This window comes from Monodelphis domestica, chromosome 2, assembly GCF_027887165.1.
Source record: "Monodelphis domestica isolate mMonDom1 chromosome 2, mMonDom1.pri, whole genome shotgun sequence".
Lineage (NCBI taxonomy): Eukaryota > Metazoa > Chordata > Mammalia > Didelphimorphia > Didelphidae > Monodelphis > Monodelphis domestica.
Genome location: NC_077228.1, coordinates 496,373,326 through 496,387,460, shown reverse-complemented (window position 1 = coordinate 496,387,460; position 14,135 = coordinate 496,373,326). Strand labels below are relative to the sequence as shown.

General features: G+C 36.8%; 1 protein-coding gene across 3 annotated transcripts in view; it reads right to left on the bottom strand.

The window, feature by feature from the left end:
* PRUNE1 (prune exopolyphosphatase 1) overlaps positions 1-14,135 on the bottom strand; it is a 67,228-nt gene that overhangs the window by 52,572 nt on the left and 521 nt on the right. The gene's annotated exons all lie outside the window — the stretch shown is intronic.

Genomic DNA, 14,135 nt, shown 5'->3' with positions numbered 1-14,135 from the left:
ACTGAGACTATCCAGTAATGGTCCCAAGTCTCCCTCTAAATAAAGCTATAACCTTACTGCACAAATCTCCTTTATCATTTCCATTTAGAAATTATGTAATAAGAACATTTCTGAAAAGAAATATAGTCAAAGGATATGAATAGATGGTTTTCAGAGAAAGAAAACCATGCTACCAATATCTATTTGAGAAAATGTTTTAAATAACTAATAATTGCAGAAATGAAAATGTTATATGGAAATCACTTTAAAAGACTAATATATATTAATTTAAGGTCGCCAAGGAATTCAGCTATGTAATTCCTAAATGAAAACTCAAGTCAGCAGTCAACCTTTTATGGAGTTTTAATTACAAACAGGAGGAAGAAAAGTATTAGACCCAAGCCACAGTGCTTTTTGTTGCTAAGGTGCTTTTAAAAGAAATTATTCCTCCCTTTGGCCTGCCAGCACATATTGATTCAGATAGAGGAAGTCATTTTACAGATTCTGTCCGCAATCAGCTATATTTTTGCTTGGGGATAACTCCCAAATTTCATGTTCCATATCATCCCAAGAGCTCAGGCCAAGTTGAAAGAATGGACAGAGAACTTAAAACTATGATTGGCAAATTATGCATTGAGACACATTTAAAATGGCCTGAAAGTCTCCCTCTGGCCCTATTTTATCTTAGAACCAGGCCTAGAGGAGACCTACACATCTCACCATTTGAGGTGCTTTTTGGACATCCACCAATACAGGTTAAGCCTTTCTCCCCTGCATATACATCACTCTTAGGGGAGGATACTATTATTGCTTCCTATATACAGGAATTACAGCACAAACTGCTTGGACTCCATGAATCCGGAGCTGCAGTACAAGCTGGACCACTAGACTTTTCACTTCATGACCTGAACCCAGGAGACAAGGTCTATATTAAGAATTTCCAGCGTACTAGAGCAACTCAGCTTTCCTGGGAAGGGCCATTCCAAATATTGTTGACTACTCCAACATCTATAAAGATTAGAGAAAAGGACTCTTGGATTCATTGCTCACATGTAAAGAGAGCATCTTCTGTTGAGAATGATTGACTACCCTATCACATGCATTGGAGATAATAATCCATTGACAAGTGGATACTGCTTTTCGAGAACACACTGAATTCATGATTTTTTTCTTTTCCCCTTATTTTTATTATTGCTTTTCTTTTTTGATTAGAATATTTGATTTTCCCCCTTTTTTCTTATTTCTTATACTAAAGGTACATACAATTAATATTATTTTTCTGCAGTAATATAAGTTTTATATATATATGTATATATATATATATATCAAGGCATACCCAAAAGCTTTAAACTGTGGGAACCTGCCATTTATTGATAAAATATTATGAGACTGTGATTAATGTTTGTGTCTGATTCTAGGAAATGGGATAAAAACAAGGAGCACAGACTTAACCTGAATAGTGCCAAAAGGAGCACACAGGAAAAACTAGTGTGAGACTTATGGTTGCAACGCCTGACATGTTAAGTTGTAGGACATCCTTGTATCTATACTCTTTGTGAAGTACTCAGACAAGTACCAAAGTTTGACTATCATCCTGGCTCACCATATCCCTGAGAATGACAAAAAATCAGACCAGGGAATGACACTTCCCTATCAAAATAAAATTCTAGTGCTTTTTCTTCTTATAGTATGGCAACTTCCTGTAGTCTTGGCTGCAAATGGGTAAGTGAAATATCACTGCATTCTGTCCTACAGACTTGTGGGATAGAAATTTATTGAACCTTAATACAAGGGCCTATTATGAATTTATTCTTGCTTATTCAACATTTTATATTCATAGATTTTGGTATTTTTATTCTGATTTTGAATTTTTCTTTCTACCAAAAGTTTAACTTTCTTCCATTTTTTTCTTTCTTTATATTTTTGGTTTTTTGTGTTTTTTTTTGTTTTTCTCTTCCTTTTGATAATTGACTCATATACCCCCATAACTCAGCATTGCATCCCGAGCTGAACAGGATGTTTTTTAACACCCACTTGGGGGGGGGATTGTATTTTAATAAAAATCCAAGATTTGGAAATTTTGTTTGAGAAAAGATCTTCAAGGAAGAAGCTTTCTAACTCCTAAAATCCAGAGAATGAACTGTTGCAGAAAGATGCCAGAAAACCTGCACTACATCAAGAAAATCCAGAACGAACCTTGGGTGTGATTGATTGAACTGAAGTTTGATTGAACATTTATTTCAATGTATACTCCTATGCCAAAAGGGGACTGCCCCCTAATTAGTTTTTGTCAATATGCCCAGCAAACATTGGTTTTGATGTCTGTCTTTCTTCTATTTCCCTCTTCTATCTAACTATTGTAATTTCCTCTTAGAAGGTGAAATTATGTATGTACCTGCAGTTAGAAAATTTGAAGGTACAGGATGATTATGTTTAGTGATAAATTGGGGGGACTAGTCTCCCAATCATCATGGGGGGTGGTGGTGGTGGTGGTGAACTTTAGATTACTCTACCCTACTTAGTCTAACAAAAATCAGGAAATTGTGAACTTTAGATTACTCCATCTTACTTAGTCTAACAAAATCAGGAATGTCTACGCCCATACTTAAGGATTAAGTATTTAGGAGGATGGCCTAAGACAAACATGTGCTAGCAACTGACAAATAAGAAACAACTGACAGACCCCTGGGCTGTCCTAAGTCAAGCCCAAGATATCAATGGTACATGTGAGACGCAGGAAAGTGATATAAAACCATCTATATCATGTCACTTCCTCTCTCCACTCTCTTTGGCAGTGGAAAGGTGGCTGGAGGCAGCATGCTGAGGTTTGTCGGCATCTTGGTGTCATTAGCTGCTATTGTCCGGGTTTAGTGGTGAGTTTTCCTTGATACCAAACTGGAAGAAGCCTAGTAACCTAGTTTGGTGAGGTTCTTCTCTGAGATCTCTTGGAGTTTAGGCTGATTTTTTCTCTCCTTTACCTTCCAAACACTATCCTCTTAGAGAAAGCCTCTAATCTTCAAGAACCTCTTGGCGGAGGACTTTGAACTCACCTGGCACAGGCCAGGTGGGATAAATCCTATACTTTCCCTCTCCCTTCTCCTTGATTTCTTCCCTATATATTGATTAAACCACCATATATTTCCAAACTGACTTAGGTATTTTATTTGGGATATCTCCTGGTGACCAAAAATCAAATTTAGATTAGGTCACAACCCTAAATTATCCTTACAATGTACTATCAGCACAATGTACTTACAATGTGCTATTCAGCTGTGAACAAATCAAGTCATTCTAGAAAATAATTTGGAACTATTCACCAAGAGCTATTAAACTGAACAAATTCCTTAACTTAGCAATTTTACTACTAGATCTATACTCTAAAATAATCAGAGAAAGAGAAAAAGAACCCATGTTTACAAAAATATTTATAGCAGCTCTTTTCATGGTGGCAAAAAATAGGAAAGTGAAGGAATATTTGTCAATTGGGGAAGAGCTGAACAAGTTATGATATATGAATCTGATAGAATGCTATTGTACTCAATCAATAAACAATTATTACTATAAGAAATGGTAAAGAGGATGGTATCAGAAAAACCTGGTAAGACTTGTATGAACTGATAAAAAGGGAAGTGAGCAAGAGAACAATTTATACAATACAGTAAGGGTAAGATCTATGAAAGACTTAAGGACTTATCAACACAATGACCAGCCACAATCCAGAGGAATCATGGTGAAACATGCTACCACTTCTCGATAGCCAGCAGACTAGGTGTAGACTGATAGACCAAGGCCTTTTTTGGGGGGTGAGGGGATGGCCAATGGGGGAATCTGTTTTGCTAGACTATATTTGTAATGAGTTTCACTTTTCTTGCTTTCTCAAGGAGTTGGGGGAGGAAGGTAGAAGGAAAAGAATTCATAATTGAAAATCAAGCTGAATTGAAAAAAATTATGATGGTATTTTAAATAGGATAATGACAAAAACTTCATTCAAAAATGTACTAACAACCACAAAATCTAAAAAAAAAAAAAACCCTTTAAGTAGTTGTGTTAAATCCTGCCTACACCAAGAGTTAAAAACAGTTTTTAAATTAAGAGGATTACTTCCAAGATAATCTAGTCACATCATGTGCAAGTAGTTAAGTGTTTTTTGTCTTGTTAGTGCCCAGTTTGAAATGCTTTTCACAAGAGTTTGCAGGTTGGACACAATGATTTTTAAAAATAGACTATCATATAGTTTGGTTGGTTTAAATCCTAGTAAAAGGTACTGTGTATGTCAACTATCAGACAAATACTTTTTGAAAAGGGTACTTCTTAGTTCACATCTCTGTAAGTCTCTTCAAATAGAGAGGAAACTACATCTTATTCAAGTCAAGCTGCCCAAAGCTTTAAGAAAGTGACATTATTTTCAAGTATTGTGCAGTTTTTGAACATGGGAGAAAAATTAAGTATATAAGATCCTATCTAGTAGCTCCCCACCCACCTATCCACTTCCTAGCCATTCCTCTAATGAATGAGGGAGCTCTTTTGGTTTCCTGGATACCGACCGGGGAGCTGCCTGAGCAGAAATGGACTGAAGAGACAACAACAAAGCACTTAAGATAAGTGGCCACAAAGATAACGTGCTGCAAAGACAATATTGGAATATGATATCCTATGAAGGAAGAGAGGGAAAAACAAACAAGAGTGGGAAATGGTCTGGAACTGAAAGAAGGTAAGAGGAACAGAGAAAAGGCAAAGGGAAAACTACAATTTGGCACTAAAATGCAGTGAGGTCACAAGTCTCTGTAGAGACCTATCCAAAAGGCTCATTAAGATTAGTGCTACCTCAGTGCAAATTAAATCAAGCTCAGTCAGACCCTAGCACCAAACTCCATAAACATCACCATTATCACTGAAATTAGAAGTAATTAGCTTGGAGGGAAGACTGGGCAGAAGTTAGGTGAATCCCTAGAGGATTATGAACTAGATCTCCATGTGCACTAAGAGAATAGAGCCAAAACCATAGCAGAAGAGAAGGCTAAGCAAAAAGAGCAACTTTCTGATTTGAAAGGTAGAGACCATGGAGAGGGTGATCCATGATAGTTGAGATCTCTTGCTTGATTACCCAAAGGTATTTGCAAATCTTTCCCCCTCTTAACTAAAGGTACCTCTTCCAAATCTTCCAGTTTCTGTTGATGCCCCACTATCCTTCCAATCACAAAGATTCCAAACTTTGTAGTCATCCATGACTCTATTCTCCTGCCTCATCTGCCATATGCCCATCAACTGCCAAATACTGTTAATTCATCTCCCTCATATTTCTCCTACCTGGGCCCTTTTCCCCCACTTACACAGATGCCCTTCCATAATGTGAGTCACACCTGCTACTGGAAAAAAATGATTGACAAATTTTCATATAAAAATATTACCCCCCCCCAAAGGCCCACCCCTCAAAAAAATCCAGCTTGCTTGTTAATACACAAGGGATATGTCCTGTAATTTTGGCACTAGGTTTTAACATTGTCTTAATTGATCAGTTTTGTTAACTCTCCAGGTTGAATTACAGTGTTGCATTCACTTTATATATAATTTTTGGGCATCTGCTTTACTTATTTTGTATCACTTCATACAATTTTCCTATTGCACAGTAATAATGATTTATATAGTGCAATAAAATTTACAAAGTGATTAAGGTGCTCCAGGTAGTATTCTCTTCTTTTTACAAATGAGGAAACAGAAGCTTCAATTAAGTAACTTGTCCAGGTTCAAACAGCTGGTAAATAAATAGCTATATAACTAGCTAGCTAAAACAGTTGTTATTATTATATACTGGGAATACAAATATAGGCAAAAAAAGCCAGTCCAAGCCCTCAAAGAACTTATATTCTTTTTTTTTTTAAACCCTTACCTTTGATCGTAGAATCAATACTATGTATTGGTTCCAAGACAGAAGAGTGGTAAGGCCTGGACAATGGGGGTTAAGTGACTTTATCAAAAGTGACACAGCTAGGAAGAGTTAGGCCATATTTGAACCCAGGGTTTACTGTCTCTAAGTCTGGCTCTCTCTATCCGCCGAGTCACCTAGCTAACCCAAGAGCTTACGTCCTAATGGAACACAATGCATAAAGAGTAGCTAGAAAAGAGAGGACATTCACATAGGACAAGGCTGCTAGGAAGGAGGTAGAAAATTTTGGAGAATAGAGTTGGGTCAGGAGTAAAATAAGGATGGATGATGTGGGGACCTCCTGAAATGATGGTACCAAACAGTGATTCACTTATCAAAGGCCACAAGGACAGTCAGCTTCAGGGTAAGAAGTGGAAAAGTCCAGAGACTTAGTAATGGAGTAAGGAGATTAATTGTTATGGATAGAATCTGACTCCAGGTCTTCCTGATCCAAAGTCCACCAGACTATACATGATATCAGGCATTCCCTGTTTTATGTTCACATAAAGTGTGATCTGTCTAGCTCTTAAACAAATTCTAGGAACATATTTGTTTCCAGTTTTTGGTTATCACTAACAATAACACTATGAATATTTTCAAATATATCTTTTCTTAATGCAGGTAACCTGGTTGGGTTATATCTTAGTGGTATCTCTAGATAAAAAGGTATGAACAATATATAAACTTTTATTGCACAATTTCACATTGATTTCTGTAATGACTGAACTAATTCATATCTAACCAGAAAAGAATCAGCAATTTGCAGGAAGACAGCCATCCACCAAGGAATTTTTAAGCTTCTTTGCTAATTTGAGGGATATCAGGGAGTACACATTAGAACTGTGTAGATATTTATTTGGTTATCAGTCATTTCAAATACTGTTTAAAGTTATGTTAAAATGCATAGTTTGTGTTTTCTTTTGAAAACCATTCTTGTCTTTTGACCTTATATATTTGTATCAATTCCATACAGATTTTGAAAGTCAGACTTTTACCAAAAGTTCTCAGTACAACAAAATTTTTTTCTCCAAATCCATATCTTTTTTTGATTTGAGCAGAATTCTTCTAGCTGCTTTTCTAACCTTATTTTATTATTCTCTTTGAATTTGATGTTCCAGTCAAAGTGATTTCATTACTAGCTGTTCTAGAACTCAATACTCCATTATTTGCATATCAATAAAAAAATATTTATTAAGTACCTACTTTGTGCTAGGCACTGTGCTAAGTGCCAGTGTTACAAAAAGAAGCAAAAAATAGCCCATGCCCTCCCTAAGCTCACATTCTAAAGGTGGTGGTGGTGGTGTGTGGGGGAGCAATCAAATAAATGCATACAAACAAGCTATATACAAAATAAATAACAAAATTAAGAGGTAAGACACTAGAATTAAGAAGGGTTGAGAAAGACTTCCTGTAGGTGGGATTTTAGTTAGGATTTAAAGGAAATCAGACTTAAAAGTTGGTAGGTAGCTAGTGTGGAGGGAGAACATTCGAGAAATGGGGGACAGCAAGAAAGAATATGCCGATATGAGAGTATTTTATTCTTAGAAAAGCCAGGAGGCCAGTGTCACAGGATCAAAGAATATACATCAGGAAATAAGTATAAGAATACTGAAAAGGATGAAGTGGGTTGGGCTATGAAGGGCTTTGAATGCCAAACAGAGCATTTTGTATTTGATCCTGGAGGCAATATGGAACCACTGTAATTTATTGAGTAGAGACCTATGCTCTAGAAAAATCACTTTGGAGGCAGAATGGAGAATGGATTGGGGAAGAAAAGACACTGGAGGCAGGCAAACCCACCAGTAGACTACTGCAATGGTCTATCCTTCTATGTATCCACAAATCATCCTCCATGCCTTCTCTTCTCAAATCACTCATATCAGCCACAAGTTTGATAATGGCTCCATCTCAGCAGAGAAGTTTGATTCCTACTTCACTGAAAAAATTGTGGCCATTTGTTCCAAGCTTCTTTTCCTCCCCAATTATATATTTCAAATCACCTCACCACTCTCTCCCATATTATTTTTTGCTTCAGGCTCAGAGAATGACATGATCTTTCTCTCTTCCAGGAAATAATACTTCTATTTCCCTTTTCTTATCTTAGTTGACTCCTCTTATTCACAGGTTCTTTCCTTCCTACCTTCAAACATGCCCAAATCTTCTCCATTCATAAAAACAAAATGAAACACTCTGCATTTGAACCCATCATCTTTCAGGCTTTTATCCTGTCTCTCCTCCCCTCACAGATAAACTCTTAAAATAAACTGTAACTATTACCTCCTACTTATTCCCTATTTTCTTAATCCCAAAAGCAATCCAGCTTTCAACTCCACTTAAACTGTTCTCTCCAAGGCCACCAGTGATCTCTCAACTGCTTTGACAATATTCCTTTTTTACCTCTAAGCATCATCTAACAACTGAACACACACCTCCTGACACTGTCCTGCCATGTTTCTATTTCTACATGTCAGATTGACCTTTCTACATCTTTACAGGATCTTCGTCCATGTCCTGGATGACCCCTACGTGGGGATGTATCCCAGGGATCTATCTGGACCCTATTTCATTTTCTCTCTTCTATACTCTTTTCTTGATGATTTCTCATCAGCTTCCAAGGGTTCAACTGCCATTTCTATGCAGAAAAGTTCCAAATAAACATATCTAGATCTCATCTCTTTCTGAGCGCCAGGCCCACACTTCTAGCTGCCTGTAGGACATCTTTACCTAGATATTCTTTAGGCTTCTTAAACTCAAAACAGGATTCATTATTTTCCTCCCCCTAAGTCCATTTTCCCTTCTAACTTCTCCATTTCTGTTATTTCTGTTGACAACATTACAATTCTTCCAGTCAGGTTCAGAGGAGTGAACTCTTCACTCATTTATTCAGTTGTCAAGTTTGATCAATTCTGCCTCCCCAATATCATTCTCATTTATTCCCTTCCATCTCCTCACACCATAGACACTTCGATACAAGCTCCATCATCTCTTGCCTGGACTATTTCAACAGCCTCCTAATAAGCCCAACTCCATCGCCACTAGAGCTGCTAAATTAGAATTCCTGAAGCACAGGTAAAAAGGTCACTGCCCTGCTCAAGAGGCTTCAATGGCTCCACATTGCATTTAGGATAAAGTATACTCTAACTCTTCTGTTTACCATTTTAAGTTCTTCATGACCTGGTTCCAGCCAATCTTTTCTAAGCTGAATACACATGACTCCACCTCATGTATTCTACTCTCTAGCCAAAGGGGCCTATTTACTGTTCTCTAAATTCAACACTCAATCTCCCATATTCCTACCTTTGCACAGGCCATCCCCATCCTTGGAATATTTTACCTCTTCATCTCTGATTCTTTAACCAGTGAACAACTTTTTAAAAAACCCTTACCTTCTATCCTAGAATTCATACTAAGTATCAGTTCCAAGGCTAGGCAGTTGTGATTAAGGGACTTATCCAGCATCATACTGCTAGAAAGTTCCTAGACAAGATTTGAATCCAGGTCCTTCTAACTCCTGGCCTGGCTTTCTATCCACTGAGGCACCTAGCTGTCACTAATAATCATTTATTAAGTGCCTACTATGTGCTAAGCACTGGAAATCTCCAACAACAAACATAAAACAGTTCTTAATTTCAAAAAATTTACATTCAAAAGAGGAAGGCAACTATATATATATATATATATATATTACTTATAAATAATGAGCAGCTAAACTCCCTTCAAGACATTGTTCAAAAGCTACCTCCTTTGAGAGGCCCTTTCCCTCATTCTCCAATTATTAATGCCTTCCCCACTCCTCATGTCCAAACTGTAGTGCATTTACTGTGTACACACCCTACATTTATTTATAAACATGTATCCCAGGAGCGCATAAAGTCTGTAAGGGCAAGAATCATTTGAATTTCTAGCCTCAGGACCTAGCACATTGCCTGACACACAGTAAGAATCTAATATGATTACTAATTGACTGCAACATACTTGATTATCTCCACTTCTCAGAATCCTTTTCCTTTAGGGTTCAATTCAAGTAGCTTCTTTTCTAAGATGCCTTCCTGATCCATGCAGTTCTTTCCTCTTCAATTTTCCAGGTGCTGTACTTATTTTTTACATTCATGAAACTGACAAGTAGAATATATAAACTCTTTAAAAGCAGGGGCTATCTCATGTTTGTTTGTCCTTGTATCCTCAGAGCCCAGTACAGCTTGGCCTTGCAGTTTGAATCTTTTCCTGTGTCAAGTCCTTCTTGATCACTATATTTCACAGTGATTGATCACTCAGCTTTTTAAAGGTTTTACAGATCAACTAGAAGAAAAGCTTCTAATAGCTGAAAAATGAAGGCCTAAAGTATAATGATATAAGAATGGATCCTTAAGAAGGGATGGTTCTACCCAAAAGGACAGATGAAGCAAGAAACCTGAATCAGGAAAAACACTAAGGGAGACCAAGTAAAGAAACTTTATCTGCCAAAACATGGGATTACTGCCAATCAACTTTGAAAGCAAAGCCATAGACATCAAGCTGGGGAAGGTGGCCCAAACTTAGAAGAGGGTGTGGAATAACAGGTGTAGTTCTCAATTCCTACCCCCATTCCTCACAAGCTGAAAGCAGCTTTAACTGGACAACACCCTCAGTATTCTGATGGGGAGGGTGAGTTCAGGACAAATATAGCTATGCTTAGTAGCAATGTGGAAACCTGATCTTCTGATGGAAGAAATGGAATCCAAAAGCCATGAGTAAATGAGATATTTTTTCCCTTTTTTAAAGGACCCATAAGGCTGGTTGCTTTGTCTCTGATGATCACTTTTGAAATATACCAGGTGAAGCTTGAATTCCAAAAGCTTAATCTGTCTGATACACACTTCATATTACAGTATTAGAGTAACTCCACAAAGCTGATCAGACAAATTTCAACATTATGCCATTAGACAAAATTTTCAAGAGTGTCAGGCGACTATTGATTCTAGTCTAACCTCTGAAAAGTATGGAAACTCTACAGATCCTTGGACAGTGTCTGATTGACCACTGGGGTGGTCAGTCCAGGAAATAAAAAAATGTGCACTCTAGTGAAAGGCGAGTCACTACGTGGGCCATTAGTCCCAGAACAGTAAAGGACAAATTTAAATAAGCCAATTTGTTAAACAAGATTCCCTTTAAATGGATCATCCTACACCACTGTGAAAAAAGCTGGAGAACATTTTTCTGGTACAAAAGCTAAAAATATGTTAACAGAAGACTTGATTGGGTTATCAGATAACTAAGCAACTGTTAAGTCTTCTGCTTACTTCTCTATTAGCTGTCCTACTCATTACTCAATGTGAATGAACTTTTGTTCTCACCAACGTTTCTTGTTTAAAATTTATCCTCCTGCCACTATTCCTTTCACTTATTCCTCCTATTTTACCATTTCCCTATTCTCTCTGTACTGGACAAAACAAATACAAAATAAATACTAAATAGTAAATACTTTAAAATATAACCTAATAATGCTTAACATACTTTATAATACAACCTAATAGTGCTTAACAAATTTTGGTTGAACTGACAGGATAATCCTTAGTCATGCAGTTTGAGAGCTGGAAGGGACCTCAATGGTCATCTAGTCCAAATCTATATAAAAGATATTCCCTCTGTAAGAAATTCAATAAGTGGTTGGTCATACAGTCTTACTTACCTACAACCCTCTTTCCAAGGAAGGGGATACTGAGTAAGCCCATTCCATTTTAATAGCTATAGTTGTTATAAATTAGCCCCTCTGAAACTTCTACTATTACTCCTGGTTATGTTGTTTTGGGAGGGTGGGGTGTTAAAAAAAAAAACAAAAACCCGAGTCTGTCTCCACATAGCAGTCTTCAAAAATTTAAAGATAACTATCATGTCTCATATTCATACACCCTCCCCCCTACTCTGAGTCTTCTTTTCTTTAAGCTAAATGTGTTCAATTCTTTCATTTGATCCTCATGTCACAGACTCAAGGCCCATTATCATCCTGGTTGGCTTCCTTTGGACACTTCAGTTGCCCTTTTAGTCCATCTAAACAGAATAAAAAGTCACAAAGCTGAACTGGTCTTGGAGGCAATACTCTTTAAGACTTTAAATTGCAGTGAAGGTCCTAATCTCTATTTAAATTTCATGTCCATTTCTTATCCTTACCCCTATTCCATAAAAGTTTTGAAATCTACTTCTTTAGACCTAATTTTTTTTAACCCTTACCTTCTATCTTGGAATCAATACTATGCATTGGTTCCAAGGCAGAAGAGTGGTAAGGGCTAGACAATGGGAATTAAGTTACCTGCCTAGGGTCACACAGTTGGGAAGTATTAGAGGTCAGATTTGAACCTAGGATCTCCCATCTCTAGGCCTGGCTCTAAATCAACTGAGCCACCCAGCTGCCTACTCTGAGCCTAATTAGTAAATCTCATGAGGCAATACTTAATTGCTAAAAAGCCACATAATTTTTCTTTGTTATCAAGAATCACAAAATTTTAGAGGTAAAGTCTTTAGATATGTTCCAAATTTTGTTTGTAAGGAAAAGCTTTACATTACTGGTTTTAATATTTTAATATGAGATTAAATTTGTCTTTAAATTTAAAATTAAACTATCACTGTTGGTTTTAAAATTTACCCTTACTCCTGAGGCAAGTATTTCAAATACTCCAAGTTAAAGAATAAATGGTTGAAAAGAATTAGAAACAAAGTAGATGCCAGCTTAGTGGGAAATGTCTAAAAACACCAAGATACAAAAATGTAATGGAAAATTATCATATTGTAAGAAATAAAGATGATAAATATAGAGAAGCCGGGGAAGTTTTACAGATACAAAGTAAGCAGAGCCAAGAAAAGAATATATATACAATGACTACAAAAATGCAAATGAAAGAACAATCACAAAATGATCAAAATCGGATGTTGCAAAATTACAAAGAACAAGAATGGAACCAAAGTAGAGATATGAGAAGATACCCCTCACCCTATTCTTTTGCAGAGGTGGGAAGTTCACAGGTATAGAATTATTGCATATGTTTTCAGACTTTTCCAATGTATTGATTAGTTTTGCTGTTTTCTTTCTCTTTGTTCTCTTTCTTCTTTTTCTTTATAAAACTATGTTTTATATGGAATGTCTCTCTGTGAAAGGATTGGAGAGGAATACAGGCAGAAATTCTAGTGTTGAAATAAAAAGATATCAGTAAAATTTTATTTTAAAAAAAGAATGGTTGAATCTACTATCAGGACTATTATAAGGCACTATCATCTATTATTCAATAATAGAGTCTTCACTTAATAAATATTTGTTCAGATTTCATTGACTACAAGGAGATTATAAAATCAAGTGATTTTTAAAGGAAAAAAAGAAAGTCAATTAACTCCTAGGTTGCTTTAGGTATAATGTGACCCAGAAATAAAATGCGTTAGGTCACCTAGGAGAGTCCCTGGTAAACTACTTAAAGAGGCAGCACTGTGTAATGGGTATAGTGGATAGAACACTGGACTTGAAGTCAGGAAAAATGTGTTCTTTTCTCCTATTAGAATGTCAACTCCTTAAGAGCAGGGAGTGTTTCAATCTTAATTTATATTCCCAGCGTTTAGCAAAGTAGCTGACACACTGTAAGCATTTTTTGTTATTTTCATTCATATCTCATTCCTTGTCTCTCTGGGCATCAGTTTCCTCAAGTAAAAGTAAAAAGGGGATAATATGGGGTGGCTAGGTGGTTCCAAAGGATATAGACAGTTGAGAAGACCTTGGTTTACATCTCGATTCAGATACTCTCTAGCTGTGTGACCCTGGGCAAGCCACTTATTCCCAATTACCTAGTTAGAAGGGATACTTAGTAACTACTCCAGGATAGAAAGGGTTTTCTTTTGTTTTGCTTTTTTTTTTAATGGGGATAACACCTGTAGCACTATGCTCAAAGAAATGGTGTGGAAGAAATGAGATAACATTTGTAAAGCACTTTGCAAATCTTAAAGCTCCATCAGATGTCACTTAACTATTTATATTGGATGCCTCAGCCTAAGCAGATTTAGCCATTCACCAGGTAGCGGCTAAACACAGTATTCAGAGGATGGAAGCCAAGCTAATATTCAATAGTCATGTTAAAGATTATTCCTGTTTACTCATTCGGGCGGCAGGGAATTATAATGGAATTGTGGATGCCTAAAAAGAGAAAACACGGGGGCAGCACAACACGTGGTGCGTGTGAAGAGCAGTGCGGGGTGACAACGTATATGTTTAGCACAG